Source organism: Pinus tabuliformis, chromosome 3_1, assembly GCF_031772625.1.
Source record: "Pinus tabuliformis cultivar Carrire ecotype Pingquan chromosome 3_1, CPIR1, whole genome shotgun sequence".
Lineage (NCBI taxonomy): Eukaryota > Viridiplantae > Streptophyta > Pinopsida > Pinales > Pinaceae > Pinus > Pinus tabuliformis.
Window position 1 is genome coordinate 915,516,007 of NC_142301.1, and position 22,820 is coordinate 915,538,826.

Here is a 22,820-nt window from a genome sequence, read left to right on the forward strand (position 1 = left end):
TACTTTTGAAATCAAAAAGTAAATTAATTATATAGGTTCCATTTATATATGGCTCGTCTAGTTTTACATTGAATACCTTAGCTATCAAGATTAGGTATAAGGACTACTTTTGAAATCAAAAAGTAAATTAATTATATAGGTTCCATTTATATATGGCTCGTCTCGCTTCCATTACTTGTTGACAGGGAAAAGTGTGTTTGCAAAACACAATGAATACACGGGTCATTCAAGAAAATATGAAGAGTCTTAATATTTGACACATTAATTTTTCCTATAGTAAACAAAAATCAATGCAATTTAAATTCTTGACATGAGTAATAGTCATGGGAACACAATAATCATATCACTTAATTTTGTTGCTCATGTGTATTTTTATTCTATCCAAAACAAATTTTGATTAAAAAAAAAAAATTGTTTGATTATTTATATAAAATTTAGTAAACTTTAAAATGAAAATAGTAAAAATGTTATTCATATAAATTAACTAATTTTATAATTAATAGTGTGTTGACCTACATTATGTTTAGTGAGAATTAATCGAAATTCAAATATATAATTATAATAGAAGAATTTAGCGGATAAACCTCATTAAATAGAGCATTGAAGTAACATGAAGAGTCTTAATTATATTATAGTATTTTTAGACAAGAAACAAATATCATTCAATAAATGAAGAAACAATTTGAACTCTTGATATAAGTAATGTTCATCAAGAAGACAATCATCATATCAATTAATTTTAGTATTTGTTTGTGTATCTATTGTATTTCAAATAAAATTTCAACAAAAAGGTCTAATTGTTTTATTTTATTTTAATATAATTGAGTTAATTTAATAAGAAGACATCGAAAAAAATATAAAAAAAATTCACTCTATAATTCATAGTATGTTAACAAAATTATGTTAAAAATATAGTTTTCTCCTCTTTTCTTTTTTTAAATAAAATTCAATCAACTTATACAAATATATTAAAAATATTATTGATGAAAATAGCCATATATAATTCATATTATGTTAACATAGGTTATGGTTATTGATTTTATTTTTATTTTTTTGGATTGACCAATAAAATATTTGAATCTTGAAGATCATCAGTTAAATAATACTTCATAACCACGTCATAGATCTATCAATGAATTTTTATTTAAAGTGATACTATCTCAAATATACAAAAATATTCATAAAAGTCTTATTCTCTTTATTAAATTGAAAAATGATTTTATTTCACTTTATTTATTTATATTTAAACACCTCAAAACATATTTATTTATTTAAAATAGAGTAATTTAAATAATTATGAAATCATAATAAATATATATGAAATGATGATGATGATGATGATGATGATGATGATGATGATGATGATGATGATGATGATGATGATGATGATGATGATGATGATGATGATGATGATGATGATGGTGAACGTCCACTCAGACCAAATTGGTCTATCGGACCTACAATTTTCTTAATTTTTACTTATAGATAGGTTATATTTAATGATTAGATTTATAAGATATTTTTATTATTATTATTATTTGAGTTTTGAAAGTTGTTTGAAAAACGATCTTCAAATTTTGTCATTTCTCTAAAATTTTCAATTTTTTAAGGTTTTTTTTAAAGCCATTCTTTTAAGATAATTTTTAAAATTGCTTTTAAATATTATTCTATTTTGTGTTTAAATTTATGTTAACGCTAAAACAATAATTTTATAGAAATTATAACTATAATCTCTAAGTGAAGTAACCTAACTATCTTAACTTAAGGTCATGAATTAAATGATTAAAAAAGTGTATTCATATGTATTTTGGGAATAAAATATCAGATAAACTTCAAAAAAATTAAACTAAAAAACTTATATTTATATTTATTTTACATTTTCAAAATGACATATCAAAAAAAACTTTTAAATAGAATAAATAAATTATATTAATTATAATAAAAATCTGAATAAATATTCAATTCCAATTTTAAGCCCATATGAATTGAAATATCATAAAAAATTGTATTAGAATAAATACCCAATTCCAATTTTAAGCCGATATGAATTGAAATATCAAGCCGATATGAATTGAAATATCAAAAAAATTGTATTGGAATAAATACCCAATTCCAATTTTAAGCCGGTATGAATCGAAATATCGGAAATTGTATTAATGGCAACGGTGTAAAAAGCCAGGACTTTTAAAGAATAAGAAATAAATACGTGCAAATAGTGTGAAATTTACTTATCAAAGACTATTTATATTGAGATGATATGAAATGTTTCACAGCACTTGTACGTACATGAACAGAGAATGAATGAATATTGAGAGAAATCGCAATAGTAGCGTTGAAGGTTTGGTGTTCATATCTTATATATTTACAGGATTCCTTTAATTTCATTTCATTTCAGTATGGCCTGGCTGCTACGTAGTTCCCTGGTGCATAATAATTGCACGTTATGAAAGTATCACCTGAGTTGCATATAATCTTGGCGCATCCAACTTTGGCCGTGGTCCTCCATACAACCTGAGTGTAGTGAGTGCAATCAGGTCCAGTGCAAATATTCTTGGCATAGTCAAACCACTTCTTCTCATCTATCCACGCAGCCACTGCCTGCGAAGGGGTCCAACCATGGCCGCTTCCCCAGAATATGTTCTCCCCGAAGGAGCTATCGGAATGTTGTAGGAGGCAGTCGCCCCTTCTGTCTTGCAGCGTGCATAATTGCCGATCCCATTCCAACTCCCACTGCATTTCTTGCTTGATTGTGTGGGACCATCAATAAACGCAGTAGCATTCATGTCTGTAGCAGTCACTGACGACATTCCCATTCCCATCATCATAATGAGAACGAAAATGCAACACATGTTGCAGTGTCTCTTCAACAACGTGGTTGTTATCCCCATGAGTATTGCGAATCGCCAGCGTTGCAATAATGCTAGTTTCTACTTCTTCTTCTTTTAGATGATCTGAATAATAATACTAACTTGCTTCTGCTTCTTCGCACATAAGTAATCAAAGCTATACTGGGTTATATCTGGAAGATGGTCTTTCCATCTCTCCAACGACTGTGTATATATAGCCACCAGCATTAGCCTTTCGGAAGGAGGACGAAGCTGCCATTTCTATTCTTTTGATCGTAAGGTAAGATAACGTTTAATGATTATCAGGAGCGACCACATAACGCTTACTTTCACATGTTTGTTTGTGTCAAGATAGATAGCTCTCCACATAACGCTTGCTTTCACATGTTTGCTTGTGTCTTACTCTATTTACTCTATTTCAACATAGATAGCTCTCCAGATTGGTAGGTGCTGACTATGACTATGCGTATGGGTATGCGCAGACACACGCCGAAATATCAACACCTGCTCGCGCACGTTATCATCCTCCGCCGGAATGATATCAATACCGGCCCACGCACGTTCTCATTCTCCGCCAGAGTATTGAACAACCATATCAATTTTAATAACTTCAATGACAGATTGCCCGATGTTCATTTTCATTACTAAGTAAAGCTTCAACCAGGACAAAGCTTAACACGTTATTCACATTGATATACGAAGCTAAGATAATCATGGGGTTATGTTATAGAAAGTAAGTTCCAACAAATTAACTTGACAGTAAAATGAACTGTTATTATGTGTAAAAATCAAGATACATATCTTCAGAGTCCGAGATTGTTTTTCGTGTTTCATTCTATCTCAAGATAGGGAGTTCATTTTTTGTGTTCACTAGGTGTACAGATTGGGACGTTTTTGCTCTCTTGACATTGACTATCAGTATCGGCAGAGACATGCTGAAATATGAATACCTGGCCGCGTACGTCATCATCCTCCGCCACATTATTGAACAAGAATGCCCGATATTCAATTTCAGTAAAGCTTCGACCAAACAAAAACTAACCAACCTGGACATGTTGTTCACATTAATATTTTCAAAATTACATTAATATTTTCAAAATTAGGGGTAAAAAAATGGGGAGGGAAGATATTGAAAGTGAGTCCATGTTTAAAGCTCTCTAGGTAGGTAGTGAATACAAGACACACTAACCAGTTATTATGAGTGAGGAAAACTCGACAATGAAGGGTGGTGACATAAAGCATACGAAATCTCAATTGTTTCTCAAGACTCCTCAAGATCGATGTGTTTCTAGAGTGATCCTTTATCGGTCACCCTATTACATTCGAATTACATTAGAATGCGTTACTCTCTTAGTGGTTTTGTTGATTAAATGTAGCCCACTCATTAGGAGCATGGTGTATGCTTAGAGTATTCAAATTATTAGAACGCTTGTAGTAGGGAAATCCATAATGTCAGAGCCTAAAGTCCCATAATCAATCTGCAAAAACTGCACTTAGACGAGGCAAATGTTACACTCATTCTATAAGGCGCACTCTTCCTATCGTCACGGAAAAGTGATATAGAAGGAACCCATTCAATCGCAATGCTCGAAGTAAGGAAAGCCATAATCTCAAAGCCTAAAGTCCCATAATCAAGTTGCAAAAATGCACTTAGAAGAGGCAAAGGCCACACTCATTCTTCAAGGCATGCCTCTTCCAACCTCCAGGGAAAACAATAGAGAGGGAAACCATTCAAGTGCAACAATGTTTTCGATAGATTTTAGCTTTAGAAATGCGGGGCAGTGTGGAAGAGGAGGCTAATTTGGTAATGAAAAATTACCAACAAACCTCCTCTGAGTATATAAGGGTGTAATTCCAAATGTGGGTAGAGGATTCCCACTTCTCTAGGTCATGGGACACCAAGGCTTTCAAAGACATGTTTTACTAATTCACTGAAACCTTGGTTTCCATGATGATGGAAAATGAGAAATAGAAAGAAGCCAAATTTATTGATAGGTGTGTCATCTTTAGGTCACAAATTTGTCGTTTAGATGGTAGAGAATAAGAAATCGAAAGAACCCAAATTTAATCTTTCCATGGTTGCCTTTGGGATGAGTGAGTTTATGTAGAGAAAGGGAGTAAATAATAGGAAAAAAATTATCTTAAAGAACCCTTAGCCACTCAAAGGACTAATTATAATCCAAATATGGCAGGATATGAACTTGAAAAACAATAACTAAACAAAGACAAAGAAGCAAAGACCTCACATCAACCATGCTCCTCCTAACCTCCCTTGCGTTCGCATAAGACAGAGAAGTAAAGACCTCACATCAACCATGATTCTCCTAACCTCCGTTATGTTCCCATTTCTATTAATCCTTGACATGTTCGCTAGGCTTTGTAGGATACTAGATTCTCTCTTTATAGTGTGGATAACCTCAATCTAATTATGCCTATGTGTGATATCACAATTAGAGACTGCCACAATTTATGAACTCAACTAAAATGATACTATCTAAGCATTGAACTCAAAATGAACACTAATTAATAGCATGCTTGTTACAAATAGCATAACTGGATAGATAGTTGGATCATGCTAGTCCAATACAAATTAAAGCGATGGAGAGGTGGCAAACAAGTGGCATTCCAAAAAACACAGGATCGGCAGCAAACTGTTGCTCAGGTTCTTTTTACAATCATAAATGTCAAGACCACCATAGCTTGTTTGAATACCATAAATGATAGCCAAAGAATTCTCATGGAAGTCCAAGACTAGATGGGACTCCTCCAATGACATACATAGTTAGAAGGATTTGGTACAAGAAAGACTTAATTAGGTACATGGTGACTATTGCACTACTCTTATCCTAGAAGATTAACACAGGATCCTACAAGCCATTCAGGATGTTGATGATCATCAAAACATGATGATCAATGAATTCATGACAGAGAAAAATATTGTCGAGTATCTTCATCTAAAGACACAAGAGATAGATAGGAGATTACAACAATGGGAGTCTTGTATAGACAATGATTGATAAGCAATTACTACAACCCAATCTACTGATCTAAAAAGAGAACAAATGTCTAGGTCATTTTGTGAAATGCATTTGTCCTTGTTTAACAGTGGCAATAGCAAATTGACAAATTCTAAATTATTATACAGAAAACACTACAGATTGTACCATTTTTGGCTCCTTTGTTTGAAGGTTAGTCATAGCAGCAAGATTGATTCGGGATGAATCAATGCTTGTGGTTGAGGCCTGTTGGACCCTACTTGGCCCCTTCATTTATAGTATTATGGAAAAGGCAAAGGAAGGAACTGAAAGGGAAAGGGCCAACCTTAACTGTACTTTAGTTAGAAAGGTAAGCAAAGTAAGAAGTTGTTTTATATAGGAAGTCATAAAGGCTAAGAGGAAAGTGGGAGATGACAAATATACTTGAGACTTTATTGAAAAACATCTTCCCACAAGGGAATAATTTCTTTTATTTATCTTTGTTTTCCTCCCATAAAAATATGAAACAATATGCAAGACTTCTATTGGTTAACTTCCATGCCTATGGCCATGCAGCAAAGATCAAGAGCACGGTTCTTCTAAAGGCTAACTCCATTCCAGCTGGTCAAAGGCCTCCAAATTTCCCTTGAGAGCTGGTCAAAGGCTGCAAGTAGATTCAAATACCCCAAATTCCTGCAAACTACTATGAGAAGCTGTCAACTGTCCCAAAGGTCCTCAGCTTCTGCCAAGTATTTTCCTTCAAAGCTGGGGCAGGGGTCTTCATAGAGGTGCGGCCTTCTATTTTTCAATGCACAACTTACAAGTGCCACTTTCTATCTTTCATCATTTGACCAAGGTGTGCCAAGTGTCTCATTTCTCCAATAAGATTCTCCCAAAATGTGAGTCAAAAACTCAAGTTTTTTGATATGAAAGAAGTTTCAAAGGGTCAAAGCTTTTATTACCACAACACCCATATTTCACTGTGCTCTTACATCTTCAAAGGCTCACTGTTTCCTCTACATGAGATTCTGCCTTCATAGAATTTCTCTTTGGTCTGCTACCAATTTTACGTATTTGTTGCAAGTGTCTATTGGTTGTGGGAGGCAGCCATTAATGTTCCAAAACCAAATACAGTTCCCTTTTGAACTGTGCCATTGTTAAGGTATACCCATCACCCCTTTACCAACCATATGCTCACATTATCTTAAAAGATTTTTCAGACTTGTGTTCAACCTTTCATGAAATCCTTCTAAGTTCCCTTTTAGAGGGTGACCACAAATTTTTTTAAAAGGACTTATACTACAACATATACATTTGGACTACGAATTGGTTGCTATATGCTTGTCAAGAATAACCCCAAGTCTTACAACTTTTGTAGGTGACAATAATCTCCTCAGACCCATGGTATTCAATTCTTAGGATTGCTGCTAAAAGGGACATTGTTGCATGATCTGGGTATACAAGAAGACCAAAATCTCCTTCAAACTGTGCTCAGATTTGATGAGGACAGAAATGTTGATATGAAATTGTTCCAGTGGACAAGATCAGAGTTCCAATCCGGTTGTAAATAGGGTATTCCTCCTTGTTCCAATGGTTGTCATTAGCTACTACTGTGTATGGAATGTACAATTATTAAAGCTCACACTTTCCCTCAAAGATGTACCTAGACAATTGCTAAGAATGGGAGGATCTACAACACTCAAGTTGTCACTCTTTTAAATGTATGCTACAGATCTGCCCCAGATATCTTCTCCAGCTCTATCAGACATGGGACTGATTCTTGTATTGTTATTTCACCCTTCCTAGGCATTCATGCATGTGATGCCAAAACAAGATCCATTTTTTCTCCTCATGCCAAGGAGACAAGTATTCTCATCTCATACTTTGTCACTCAGAGATAATAGTTTTAAAGGGATGCCTATTCATGAACCTAAAGAAATAATGAGAAGTTGGTCAACTCATTTGCATCTCTCTTTTGAAAAGAGAACATAATCAACTCATTACAAATATGAATTATATGGCTGAGATGAATGATAGAGTGCTACACTTACATTATACAAGAAATTGATGTGTCTCAAGAGTGCTACACTAGTCTAATTGTTCAAGTGTGCATAAAAAACAAGATATTAGCTATCAATTGCTAATTGCTTTGGATTACTTCAGATATTAGCTATCAATCACTCCTTAGTCATAACCATGGTTCATCAACAGGCTGCCATAGTAAGGCTCAGGCTAAGGTATCCTTTTAGTTTGAAAATGATTTAAAATCTGCATTAAAGTGTAATCTTAGGACTGCAATATATATAATGAAGACATGCAAAGTTTCATGGAGTGCCAAATAGTCCGATAAACCCCTCTTTTATTTGTTGTCCATAACTTAGTTTTCAATGCTCTTGGCAGGCTGCCCCTTTTCCTTCCAATCAAAAGGAAACATAATTTATGGACAGCTATAACCATTGACCCCTTAAGTACACATAAATGCTTTTAGGATTTTTACAGGATAAACACCTTGGGCTACCAAGGGGTCGTTTTTGTTAATTTTCCACGAAATTATGCCACTGCTTAGATGAATAATCTGAAACTAAACTTTCTTTCACCAAGACACATTTTTTAACAATAGATAAGCAGCGAAACAAAACAGAGGGATAAAACATAGTAACACAATTCAACACAATTATTTATCTTGGGAAACCCAACTGGGAAAACTCCTTTCTTTGTTGTAGTATTTATTGATAGAGTTTGAGCAATAGAATCTCTTACAAGGCAATTTGTTTCACTTTGAAAACATACTTGTTCTCACTGCTAACCTAGCTTGAATACCTTGCATACACTTGATCCAAATCCTACTTCCTTGCGGCTTGCCTGGACCTATTTCCTTGCGTTGATCTCTTGTTTCCTAGCGCAATAAGGCCCCTATTCTTTAGGACAAACCTCCTCAATCCTAGCTCTGAAATTGCACAAGAAAGTCTCTCTACAATACTATGTATTGGCTCCTCCAAGGTATGCTCTCACGACAAGGCTCTCTCTCACACAAACTCGTGCATACAATAATGATACATACATGTGTCTTTGTCCTCCTTTTATTGATTTGATCCATGCTAAAATTGGCAGGTCACAAATTTAGAACTCGTGGTTAATAACTTAACTTAGTCGAATTGGTTCTTCTCTCTCCAATCATAACTGGGAGCTACAACTCATGTTTCCTTCAATCAAGGAATGAAGCTCCACTCGTCCTATTCTAAACTTATAACTGCCACTCGATCTGTAGTCAAACTGAAGAAGGTCCACATAACTAGTCCTCCAACACTATGCATGAATATGCCATCTCCATGACTCACTCCATGGTCAAAGGAAGACAAATCATGGTCTTTTTTGCTAAGGCACAAGTCAGAGAAGACCTTCCATGCTACCATCTTCAACACTCTCTTAGTGAGGAAGTGATTCTGTACAACTCCCAACTTGTTATTGAAATAGATGAAATTGCTTCTTGCCAATGCCTTGGTCAAGATACTTGTTTTCTGCTCCTCTGTTGGAATGTATGGTAGCTTCACTATCCCTTTCCACACATAATCTCTGAGATGATGATACTTGAGCTCGATATGCTTAGAGCGATCATGAAACACTAGGTTCTCAGATGGCTTAATGCAACTCTGATTATCATAGTGTATCATAGTAGGCTCCAACCCCTATTTGAAAAGTCCCACAAACAACTTTGTCATCCAAATAGCCTCACATGTTGCCAAACTAGCAACCATGTACTCGACCGTTGCTGAACTAAGTGTAATAGATCTTTGCTTCCTGCTGTACGAGGAAACAACTATTGACCCAATGTTGAAGATGCCACGTGACCCTACCCATTCTGCATCTGTAAAGCCTTCAAGTCTCATTCCATCAACATGTTTATACCATAATCCATAATCTGTAGTGCTTCTGAGATACCTCAAAACATGCTTTCCAGGCACCTAGTGAACTCTCATCGGTTCCATCATGAACTGACTTGGCTAGTTCAGTGCAAAACAAATATCAGGTCATGTGTTGACTAAATACATCAACGACCCAATGAACTGCTTTTATACTGTAGCATCTACTTGCTACAATATGCTAGCATCCATTTTCCTCTGGTTTGTGACTAGAGGCGTGGCCATGGGCTTGAAATCCTACATATGAAATCTCCAGAGAATCTTTGTAGTGTACTTCCCCTGTCCCACGAAGATCTCACCATAACCATGCCAAACCTCCAATCTAAGGAAATAATGCATAAGCCCCATATCCTTCATCTCAAACTCCTTTGCAAGGTCCTTCGTGCAATCTTGCATTACGCTGTCTACTCCAGTCAATATAAAGTCATCAACATAGAGCACTAGAATGAGAAGAAGCACTCCAACCATGATGTAGTACAGGTTGGCATCCGCCTCACTCTTAGTGAATCCTAATCCTCGAAGGTGGCTATCAATATGAGTGTACCATTCTCTCAAAGCTTGCTTGAGCCCATAAAGAGCTCTCTTTAGCCTGTAAACATTTGTGTCTTTGCCGAAGTGCTCTAACCCCTCTGACTGTTCCATATAAATCTCCTCCTCAACCACTCCGTTGAGGATTGTTTCCTTCACGTTCATCTAGAGGATCTTCCACCCCATCTGTGCTACAAGTGCCAAAATTGTCCTGATGGATGAATACCATGCTACTGGGGCAAAGGTCTCATCATAGTCTATGCCCTTAATCTATGATAAGCCCTTGGCCACAAACCTAGCCTTGTATTTCTCCATACTCCCATCTGCTCCATGCTTTACCTTGTACACCCAAGATGAGCCTACTACTGTTTTTCCCTCTGGTTGTGGCAAAATATCCCAGACATTGTTCTTCATGATGGAGGAATATTCCTCCACCATGGCATCTTGCCAAACCTGCTGAGAAGCTACCTCCTTATAACAAGAAGGCTTAGTGTCCACCAACCTTGTCATCAATGCCATATACCCTGTGTGCTTATGTGGCTGCTTACTCTTCTTGAACATGGTGATAGGAGCTTCAACATGCTCTTGGGCGTCTTGAATCAACTTGTCAGCCCACTTGTCTCTCATCCTCCCTATACTGGGAGTCTTTGGTTGAGTAGCTGTCTACTCGTCCTAGTCTCTCCTCCTCATCATTTTGTTGGTCATCCTGCTATGCGACCCTCTTGCCACCCGACTGGGACCCAATCTATGATGTTGGCTAAGACTCTTGCTTAGTAGCAAGTAGCTCCTCCTCAAGTACTACAACATTCTCTTGCTCCAAGGAATCCCTCAGACCCTTGTCCTCTTGGAACCTCACATCTTCCTTGATAATTGTTTTCTTGAGTCTTGGTAGATACACCATGTATGCTTGAGTTGTCTCACTGTATCTTTGTAAATTCCCTTTTCAACTGTGGGCTCCAGCTTCTTCCTGCTATCCTTGGACACACGACAATAAATTTTTGTGCCAAAGATACAAAAGTGTGAAACAACAGACTTCTTGCATGTGAAAGCCTCCTCCAGTGTAACTCATACGAGCACCCTGTGTGGACTTCAGTTTTGCAAAAATATTGCAATGTTGCATGCGTCTGCCCATAAGAACATAGGCAGTCACTAATCATGCAACATGGCCTTAACTGCTCCAGTAATGTTGTGGTTCTTCCTCAACCACTCTATTCTGCTAAGGGTTATCTGGTGCTATGAACTCTTTCCCGATGCCCTCCTTCGCACACATATCCTTGAAGGCATTGGAGACATATTCTCTGCCATTTTCACTCCTTAATGCTTTGATATTCTTCCTTGTTTGGTTTTCCACCAAGGCCTTATACTCCATGAACTTGGAGAAGACCTCATCCTTCTTCTTCATAAAGAAAATCCAAGTTTTATGAGAATAATCATCTATGAAAGTGACATAATACTTGTGTCATAAGAGATGCAGAAGAGAAGGGCGCACATACATCTGAATGCACCACGTCCAAAATCCCTTTGGCTTTGCTGTCTTGGCCTTGAAAAGAAGTTTTGGCATACTTGCCATGTGTGCACCCCTTACACACAACATGCTGATCAAAATTGCATGTTGGCAATCCCGTGGTTATCTATTGAAGAATCTTCAACACCCCACGCTGGGAGTGTCTCATGCATCCATGCCAAAGTATTCGACATCTTTACTTTTCTCACTAGTTTCTTTGCTGCTCAAGGCTGTTCATGTCTCTACCTATAACCTATGAAGGTTCTTCATCCTTGCACCTATTTGCTTCACCAATACAGAAGCTAAGTGCTTGAGGTAAGCCTTATCTCTACTGAAGATGACATCATATCCCTTGTCCTCAAGGGTAGCTACTGAAACAATGTTCTTCAAGCACAGAAGATATAGAACATCATTGAGATGGAGAGAGCTCCTAGACTCCCTCTCAAAGTTGATAGTACCAACCCCCCTAGATGCATGCTTGCCATCATCTCCAAGCTCAATCTGAAATTGCTTGTCCTTCTCCTCTAGCTAGTGGAAATAGTCTTTGTTCCCAATCATATGGAAGGATGCTCCAAAATCAATGTACCATGTTCTTTTACCTACTAAGCTTGCCATGCAAGCTATGAATGAGAAATCTTTCTCAAACTGAGAAGCAAACCCATCTACCTTAGTTGATGCAGCCACATGATCCTTGTTGGATATCTTCTTCCCATTAGGACACAGAGTAGCATAGTGCCCAAACTTGTGAAAATGAACGCACTTGATCTTGCTCATATCCTTCTTCTTCTTCTCAACCTTCTGATTGGACTTGACCTTCCCTTTGCCTTTCTTTCCCTTGTCTTTGCCTGCCATGGGAAAGTTCTCCTCGACCTTTGTCTTTTTCAATCTACCATCTCTGGTCCCTCTCCGGATTTCTTTTTGAACACAATCATCCCATAGCCTTTCCCAACTAGGAAAATTTTCTCTACCACTTACTGCATCCTAGAAGCTATGCCAAGACTTATGAAGTCCTAGTCGTGCAAGACTCACAAGGTCACGGTTTGGTACAATCACACCAGCACCACCTATCTCATCTCGAACTTGAGTGAACTTTGAAAGATATGTGATGATGGGCTATCCTTTTCTCATCAGCATATTCCTTAGCTTCTCCTTGAGAGTAAGCTTCTTGGCATCACTGGACCCCTGATATAAATCTAGGATAGATTTGAACATCTTAAATGCTAGCTTCTTCTCATGGATATGAGGAATAATACGATCTTTGACCCCTTGTAGAATAATCCTCTTTGCCTTGGAGTCATTCTTATTATGTTGGGCTAATTGTTGGGGATCTTGAGGTGGTGCTATAACTTGCTTGATAAACTCTCCCACCCCATTATCTTCCAATGCTATTGTGATCCTCTCCTTCCATGAGAAGAAGTTAGAGGCTCCATCTATACAATGGTCTGCTCTGAGTCCTTGGAACACCATCCTCCTTACCCAAAGAACTACTCTTCAAAAACTCACAAATTGATATCTGTTTTTCACAAATTGATTTCTGTGTGTTGGTCTTTATGCGGATCCCTGCTCTAATAACATGCCAATTTTCCACGAAATTCAACAATTGCTTAGATGAATAATTTGAAACTAAAATTTCATTCACCAAGACAAAAAATTTCTTAACAATAGGTAAGCAACATAATGAAATGTAGAGATAAAACACAGTCAAACAATGCAACGCAATTATTTTTCTTGGGAAACCCAATCGGGAAAACCCCTTTCTTTGCTGTAGTATTTATTAATAGAGTTTGAGCAATGGAATATCGTAAAATGCAATTTGTTTCACTTTGTGAACACACTTGTTATCACTGCTAACCTAGCTTGAAACACCCTGCATACACTTGATCCAACTCTTACTTCCTTGCAACTTGCTTGGCCCTATTTCCTTGTGCCGATCTCCTCCTATTTCCTAGCCCAATAAGGCCCCTATTCTTTAGGACATACCTCTTCAATCCTAGCGTTGAAACTGCGACAACAATGTCTCTCTACAATATTGTGTATTAGCTCCTCCAAGGTATTCTCTCACAACAAGGCTTTCTCACACACAAACTCGTGCATACAATAATGATACATACATGTGCCTTCGTCCTCATTTTATTGATTCGATCCATGCTAAAACTGGCAGGTCACAAATTTAAAACTCGTGATTAATAAGTTAACTGAGTCGAATTGGTTCTTCTCTCTCCAATTATAACTTGGAGTTACAACTCATGTTTCCTTTAATTAAGAAATGAAGCTCCAGTCGTCCTATTTGAAACTTACAACTGCCACTTGATCTGTAGTCAAACTGAAGAAGGTCCACATAACTAGTCCTCCAACACTACGCATGAATGTACCGTCTCCATGACTCACTCCATGGTCAAAGGAAGACAAATCATGGTATTTTTGGCTAAGGCACGAGCTAAAGAAGACCTTCTAGCTACCATCTTCAACACTCCCTCTTAGCGAGGAAGGGATTCTGTACAACTCCCAACTTGTCTTTGAAATAGAAGAAACTACTTCTTGCCAATGCCTTGGTCAAGATTTGTTTTATGCTCCTATGTCAGAACGTACGATAGCTTCACTATCCCTTTCCACACACAATCTTTGAGATGATGATACCTGATCTCGATATGCTTGGAGTGATCATGAAAAACTAGGTTATCAGAGAGTGTAATGAAACTCAGATTATCTTAATGTATCACAGTAGGTTCCATCCCCTATCAAAAAAGTCCCACAACCAACTTCCTCATCCAAATAGCCTCGCATGCTACCAAACTGGCAGACATGTACTTGGCCTTTGTTGAACTGAGTGCAACTGATCTTTGCTTCTTGTTGTGCCAAGAAACAACTACTGACCCAATTCTGAAGGCACCACTTGAAGTACTCTTCCGATCTATGGAGCACCCTACCCAATCTGCATTTGTGAAGCCTTCAAGCCTCATTCCATCAACATGTCTGTACCATAATCCATAATATGTTGTGCTCTTAGATACCTCAAAACATGCTTTGTAGCAACCTAGTGAACTCTGGTTGGTTCTACCATGAATTGACTCAACTGGTTTAGTGCAAAACAAATATCAGGACATGTGTTGACCAAATACATTAATGACCCAATGAGATGACTGTATATTGTATAACATCTACTCACTTTGCTATGCTAGCATCCACTTTCCCCTGGTTTGTGACTAGAGGCGTGGCCATGGGCCTGCAATCTTGTAAATGAAATCTCCAAAGAATCTCTGTAGTGTACTTCCCTTGTCCCACAAAGATCTCATCATCACCATGCCAAACCTCTAATCCAAGAAAATAGTGCATAAACCCCATATCCTTCATCTCAAATTCCTTGGCAAGGTCTTCCTTGCAATCCTGGATGAAGTTGTTTACTTCAGTCAATATAAGGTCATCAACATAGAGCACTACAATGAGCGGAAGCCCTCCAACCATGATGTAGTACAGGTTGGCATCTGCCTCACTCTTAGTGAAGCCCAATCCTTGAAGGTGGTTGTCAATACGAGTGTACCATGCTCTAAGAGCCTGCTTGAACCCATAAAGAGCTCTCTTAAGCCTGCACACGTGTGTCTTTGCTGAAGTGCTCAAACTCCTATGGCTACTCCATATAAATCTCCTCATCAACCACTCTATTGAGGAGTGCTATCTTCACATCCATCTGGTGGATCTTAGACCCCATATGTGCTGCAAGTGCCAAAATTGTCCTAATGGATGAATATTGTGCTACTGGGTCAAAGGTCTCATCATAGTCTATGCCCTTAATTTGTGAGAAGCCCTTGGCCACAAACTTGGCCTTGTACTTCTCCACACTCTTATTTGCTCCATGCTTCACTGATTTTCCCTCTAGTCATGGCTCAATCTCTCAGACATCGTTCTTCATGATGGAAGAATATTCCTCCAACATGGCATCTTGCCAAACTTGTTGAGAAGTTACCTCCTTATAACAAGAAGTCTTAGTGTCCACCAAACTTGTCATCAATGCCATATATCCCGTGTACCTCTGTGGCTTCTTGCTCTTCATGAACATGGTGATAGGAGCCTCAACATGCTATTGGGCATCTTGAATCAACCTATTAGCCCATTTGGTTCTCTTCCTCCCTGTGCTGGGAGTCTCTAATTGAGTAGCTATCTACTCTCGTCTTGGTCTCTCCTCCTCATCATTCTGCTGGTCATCATGCTTTGCGGACCTCTTGCCACTAGGCCCAGACTCAAACTGTGATCTTGGCTAAGTCTCCTTACTTAGGAGCAAGTAGCTCTTCCTCAAGTACTCCAATATTCTCTCGCTCTAAGGAATATCTTAGACCCATGTCCTCCTAGAACCTCAGATTTCGCCTGATAACTATCTTATTGAGTCCTGGTAGATACACCATGTGTGCACAAGCTGTATCACTGTATCCCATGAAAATTCCCTTTTCAGCTGTGGGCTCTAGCTTCTTCCTATTATTTTTGGACACATGGCAATATATTTTTTTGCCAAAGATAGAGAAGTGTGAAACAACAAGCTTCTTACTTGTGAAGGCCTCCTCCGGTGTAACTCATCCAAGCACCTTGCGTAGACTCTAGTTTTGCAGAAATATTTCAATGTTGCATGCCTTTGCCCATAAGAACATATGTAGTCATTGATCATGCAACATGGCCTTGGATGCTCCAACAATGTTATGGTTCTTCCTAGCCACTCCATTATGCTGAGGGTGATGTGGTGTTATGAACTCTTTCCCGATGCCCTCCTTTGCACACATATCCTTGGAAGCATTAGAGACATTCTCTACCATTGTCACTCCTTAATGCTTTGATCTCTTTCCCTGTCTATTTTTCTACCAAGGCCTTATATTCCATGAACTTGGAGAAGACCTCATCCTTCTTCATAAAGAATATCCAAGTTTTACAAGAATAATCATCTATGAAAGTGACATAATACTTTTGTCTCATAAGAGATGGAGAAGAGAAGGGCCCACATATGTCTGAATGCACCAACTCCAAATTCCCTTTAGCTCTACTGTCACAGCCTTAAAAAGTAGTGTTGGTATACTTGCCAAGTGTGCACCCCTTGCACACATCATGCTGATCAAAATTGCATGCTAGAAATCCTGTGGTTATTTGTTGAAGAATCTTCAATGCCCCATGATACAAGTGTCCTATGCGCTTGTGGCAAATTTCTCTGACATCTTTACTTTGCTCATCACCTACCTTGTTGCTTAAGGCTACACATGTCTCTACCTGCGACTTATAAAGGTTCTTCATCCTCACACCTATCCACTTCGCCAATCCAGAAGCAAAGTGATTGAGGTAAGCCTTACCTCTACTGAAGATGACATCATATCCCTTGTCCTTAAGGGTAGTTACTGAAACATGGTTCTTTTTCAAGCCTGGAAGATAGAGAACATCATTGAGATGGAGAGAGCTCACAAACTCCCTTTCAAATTTGACAGTGCAAACTCCCTTAGATGCGTACTTGCCATCATCTCCGAGCTCAATCTGAAACTGCATGTCCTTCTCCTCCAACTAGTGGAAATATTCCTTCCCTTTCATATGGAAGGATGCCCCAGAATCAATGTACCATGTGCTGCTACCTACTAAGCTTGCCATGCAAGCTATCAATGAGAAATCTTTTTCAAACTGAGAAGCAAACCCATCTACCTCAACTGATGTAGCCACATGATCCTTGTTGGATATCTTCTCCCTATTAGGACACATAGTAGCATAGTGCCAAAACTCATGACAATTAAAGCATTGGATTTTGCTCAAATCCTTCTTCTTCTTCTCGACCTTCCCTTTGCCTTTCTTTCCCTTGACTTTGCCTGCCAGGGGAAAGTTCCCCTCAACCTCTGTCTTTGCTAATCTATAATTTCTAGTTCCTCTCTGGATTTCTCCTTGAACACAGTAACTCCATAGCTTTTCCCAACTAGGACATTTTTCTCTAACACTTACTGCATCCTAGAAGTTATGCCAAGACTTATGAAGTCCTAGTAGTGCAAGACTCACAAGGTCATTGTCTGGTACAGTCACACCCACACTACTTAACTCATTTCAAACATGAGTGAACTTTGAAAGATATGTGATGATGAGCTCTCCTTTGCTCATTCAAATACTCCTTAGCTTCCCCTTGAGAGTAAGCTTCCTAACATCACTGGACCCTTGATATAGATCTAGGATAGCTTTGAACTTCTCAAACATTGTCTTCTTCTCATGGAGATGAGGAATAATATAATTACCTTCCAACACTATTGTCATCTTCTCCTTCTATGAGCATAAGTTAGAGGTTCCATCTAAATAATGGTTTGCTCTTAGTCCTTGGAACACCATCCTCCTTGTCCAAAGAACCGCTCTTCAAAAACTCACAAACTTGTCTTTGTTCTTCACAAACCGATCTCTGTGTGTTGGTCTTTATGCAAATCTCCCCTCTGATACCATGTTAATTTTCTGTGAAATTTTGCAACTGCGTAGATGAATAATTTGAAACTAAACTTTCTTTCACCAAGACACAAAATTTCTTAATAGTAGAGGAGTAGACTAAAACATAGAGATAAAACACAATCACACAATTGAACTTTGGATCTCTTGGTTTGCACAATTTCACATCACTTCGATCACCAATTGAGCTGACCCCTTGGGACAATTTTTGTTCTCATTATGGTAATGATGACTTATGATATGCTGTTTTATGTTTGTTATAGGATTTTCAGATGTAAATTGTTTTTTCAAAGCACTATCCCTTTTTTGATTTTTATCCTTTTGTGACAGATAGTGGCAGTGTTTGTATAGATCAGAAATGATATTTTTTGTGTTGATAGCTAGTTGTTCTTAGGGTTGTTGAAGAGACGAGGTTATCCATCTTCATTGTTTCTTTATAAGTGCACAATATCATTATGAATGTGGCTGTCATTGTCCTTGAATAGAATGATTTATTTTTACTTGGCAAAAAAAAACTTTCAAATATTTATAATACGTTAGAATTTCTCTTATTGATATATGTTATGAAATAACAATTATTCAAGGGGAGTTTTTAACCACCCCCATATAATGCCATGAGGGGTTCTAAAGCTCCCATGTAGGTTGCTATGAGGGGGTTCGAAAACACCCCATAGGCTACTAAGAGGGGGTTTTTAAACCTCCCTCATAGGTTTCTACGAAGGGGGTTCCTAAACCACCTCCAAATGCTGCTATACCCCCAAAAGTTGCTATGAGGGGGTTCTTAACGCCCCCAAAAGATAGTATAAGGGGGCTCCTAATGCCCCCAAAATTTGGTAGGATGGGGGTTCTAAAGTCCCCTTGTGAGTTGCTATGAGGGGGGTTCCTAACTCACCCAAACATTGCTACAAGGGGGTTCTAAAACCTCCTCATAAGTTGCTACAAGGGGGATCCTAACACTCCCAAATGCTGCTATGAGGGGGGCTCCTAATGCACTCAAAATTTCTTGAAAAGGGAGTTCTAAACCCGCCTCTTGAGTTGCTACAAGGAGGGTTTTAATTGCCCCCAAAAGTGATTGAGGGGGGTTCTAAACCACCCTTGTAAGTTGCTACGAGGGGGGTTGTAAGTCGCCCCTATAGGTTGCCATAAGAGGGGTTTTAACCGCTTCGAGAAGTCACTTTTTGAGGGGGTTTCATGCTCTTCCTAAGTGTTCGTTCGCTTTTATGTTGAAAGGGATAAAGAGGAAGTTGTTCTTCTTCATCGTATGAGAATGCTTGGCGATTATGAGCAACTGCAAAATATTATTATGTAAACGTGACTTATTACCACTTGGTTGTTTATTTCAAAATACATGTAAGCTACAATGGTTGACATTATTTTTAATGACATAATTATATTTTATTCCTAAGTTTTCGCTTTTATGTTGAAAGGGATAAAGATGAAGTTGTTCTTCTTCATCATATGAGAATGCTTGGTGATTATAAGCAACTGCAAAATTAAGAATAATTATGTAAACGTGACTTACTACCACTTGGTTGTTTATTTCAAAATGCATGTAAGCTACGATGGTTGACATTATTTTTAATGACATAATAATTTTAGTAAAGCAAGTGAAATAAAAACAACACTGTTTATACCCGCTTCTTAAGAGTGTTAGAAAATATTAAAGAAACACTATTGATAAATAGTGTAAAGAAATTCAACTTTTTAACTCAATTCAACAATACCACTATTACAGATCACAGTTAAAAGTGAAAAAAATGAATTATAAACTCAATTAAAATGCTACTATTTAAGCTTTGAACACAAGTTCAAAAGGGAGACTAAATGATAGCATGTTTGATACAGATAACATAACCAGATAGATAGGCAAAAAAATGAATTATGAACTCAACTAAATGCTACTATTTAAGCTTTGAACACAAAAGGGAGACTAAATGATAGCATGTTTGATACAGGTAACATAACCAGATAGATAGGCATAGACTAGGTTAGGAATCTAGTAGATCATGCTAGTCCAATACAAATTAAAGTGATTGAGAGGTGGTGGACAAGCGGAGTTCCAAAAAATATGATTATTTAAATCAAATATTTAATTTGACATTTCTTATTAAAACAAGATAAAAATAGTCACGTTTCTATACTTAATCAATAGAAAATAGAAAATATTGAATTTTATAAATTAGAAAATTTATTTTTTATTTTGAAAAATGAAATTAATAAAATTTAATTTTATAAATTAGGAAAAAGTATTTTTATTTAAAAAAATGAAATTAATAAAAAAACAAACAAAATTTTAAAACTTCATACAATCGCAAAAAAAAACAACAACAATTATTTTTCTTGTATCTAATGTTTAATGAAAATGTCATAAGAATTTAATTAATAATCAAAAGTCACATCAAAATTCACATCTTATAAATCACATTAAAACTCACATTTTTTAATGAATCGCCTAATGTAATTTTTTAATGAAAATATATCTTATTATTATTATTTTTTGTAAATAAATAGCTATATATTTCATTATAAAAAAAATATTTACATCGAGAACCCAGGCCCAACCATGGCCAAAACCATCATGATTACAACATCAAACAACAACATAACCCATTCCCATAAACATATCCAACAAAAAAGAACACATCAGGAGATACAATCATTATACAAAAAAGAGTCCAACTATGTCACCAAAGAAAACCAGCTACCAACGACAAAGTATAAACATTCTTGTTGTTCTGTTGAGACAAAAGAGGAGCCAAACAATACTTGAGGACATCAACATGCAAGTTCCACCGCAATACAATGCAATGTGTATCTCAAAATGCAGGGGACTTTGAAAGAAAGGCGTAAAAACATTATAAACCATTGACACTAAATCCATTCAAACAACATTAAAACAATTCCAACATATGCGCAAAGAGTGTTGGGAACTACCATATCTATCACTAGTACTAGTACCATAATATGCTATACAATAAATCCAAGCCAATTATCTTAAGAAAAGAGACACAAAAGTACCTACCCTCACTTATCGTCCCCATACAATTCATTGTCAGAAGCGAACAACATTGGGGTATGCACGTTGTTAGCAGGGGGATTAGTGAGGTCACGTGAGCTTGAGTTAGTGTCTAGGAAAGACTCCAAATGCGCTAGATGAGAATCCACACTGTTCAAATAGAAACGTATATTACAAACCATTCTCTTTACATCCTCTAGAGACGAGAAAACATTATCATTTTCCGCCTGCTTACCCTTGAATAGAAGACATAAATGTATAGTCTGTTGATTTAATGCCAAGGAGCATAAGAAATTCAACCTCCTTTTTCGAAATGACCAAGCTTTGGAAGCCACTTTGCCTTTGCACCAACAAATTTAGAATCCAAATCATAAGGATAGTCCCCAACCTCCACACTTTCCATATCTAAAATCTCCCTACAAACCTCTAGAGGTATTGAGTTGAAGAAAATGGCTACTGAGTCATAAGAAAAGGAGCATAATCTGTTTTGTCCCACATAGCCTCCACCTCCTCGTTGACTAGCCATCTATTACCTTCGGGCTGTAAGCACTACTAAAAAAGACAATGAGGACAACCAATAGACAAGCCACGACCTATGAAATACACTGAATGTTGAAAAGGAATACCCTGAAGACTTGACTTATAAACAAGGTCGTCCACCCAAAACCATTCCTCATGACCCAAACCCAACATATTATAAAATTCACTACATATCTTATGCAAAACCCAACAAATCCACCATATAAACTCAACACAAGAAGAACCACAGACCAATAAAAGAGAGCCCCAAGACATACAAAGAAACCTTTGCAATATATCAGTGAATAGAGAAAATGACATATAATTGTGTAAAATCAAGTGACTCCAAGCTTGACCCTGATTGGACCAAGAATTGAGAGCCTAGCTACTTTGAATTTGTCCACACCACTGCCCCAAGAACAAGAATTTAATGTGATACCCTGCTAATTTTGGCAACTACGGCCAAACTCCATGTGGGTCATCTTATTTATGGCAGCTGATATTTTTCTTGGATCCCTCTCATCGAGAGGTGTAGGATTGATCTAAAGATCCTCTGATTCCGATAAGTATTCTTGGAGTTGTGAATTTATTTGTGTTATAAGATAATTCATCAAGGTCGGCGAACAACCAAATAAACCCCACATGTGCTCAACATTTTAGTATAAAAGGAGATGACTTGAGAGTCATTTCTCACACACACTTCTATCTTGATTTCTTTCCACTTGTTTTGGGTTTTAGTGGAAGAGAAATATAGGAGTGGAAGCCCTAGACGTTGGAGGATTCAGGCTGCCCTAATCTAGAGGACGCAGTCAAGTGAGAAGCCCTAATGCTACAAGGAGGACAACCCTAGTATCTAGCAGTCAAGTGAGAAGCCCTTACGCTACAAGGAAGACAACCCTAGTATCTACGTAGTCTAGAAGATAGCCGAGTTTGTGGACAACCCTAGTATCTGATCACTGTTTTGGGTGCGGATTTTAGAGAAAAAGAGCTGCAACTCCTAGCCACATTGCAAGAGGCAAGAAGGATGGCTTGAGGACTGTTTTATGACATGTTGGAGCAGTCCTACCTTGCTAA

At 37.5% G+C, this 22,820-nt stretch overlaps 1 pseudogene; it reads right to left on the reverse strand.

The window, feature by feature from the left end:
• Nucleotides 1-2,391: 2,391 nt before the first annotated feature.
• LOC149190670 (pathogenesis-related protein PR-1 pseudogene) lies at nucleotides 2,392-2,736 on the reverse strand (annotated as a pseudogene).
• Between the last annotated feature and the right edge of the window lie 20,084 nt (nucleotides 2,737-22,820).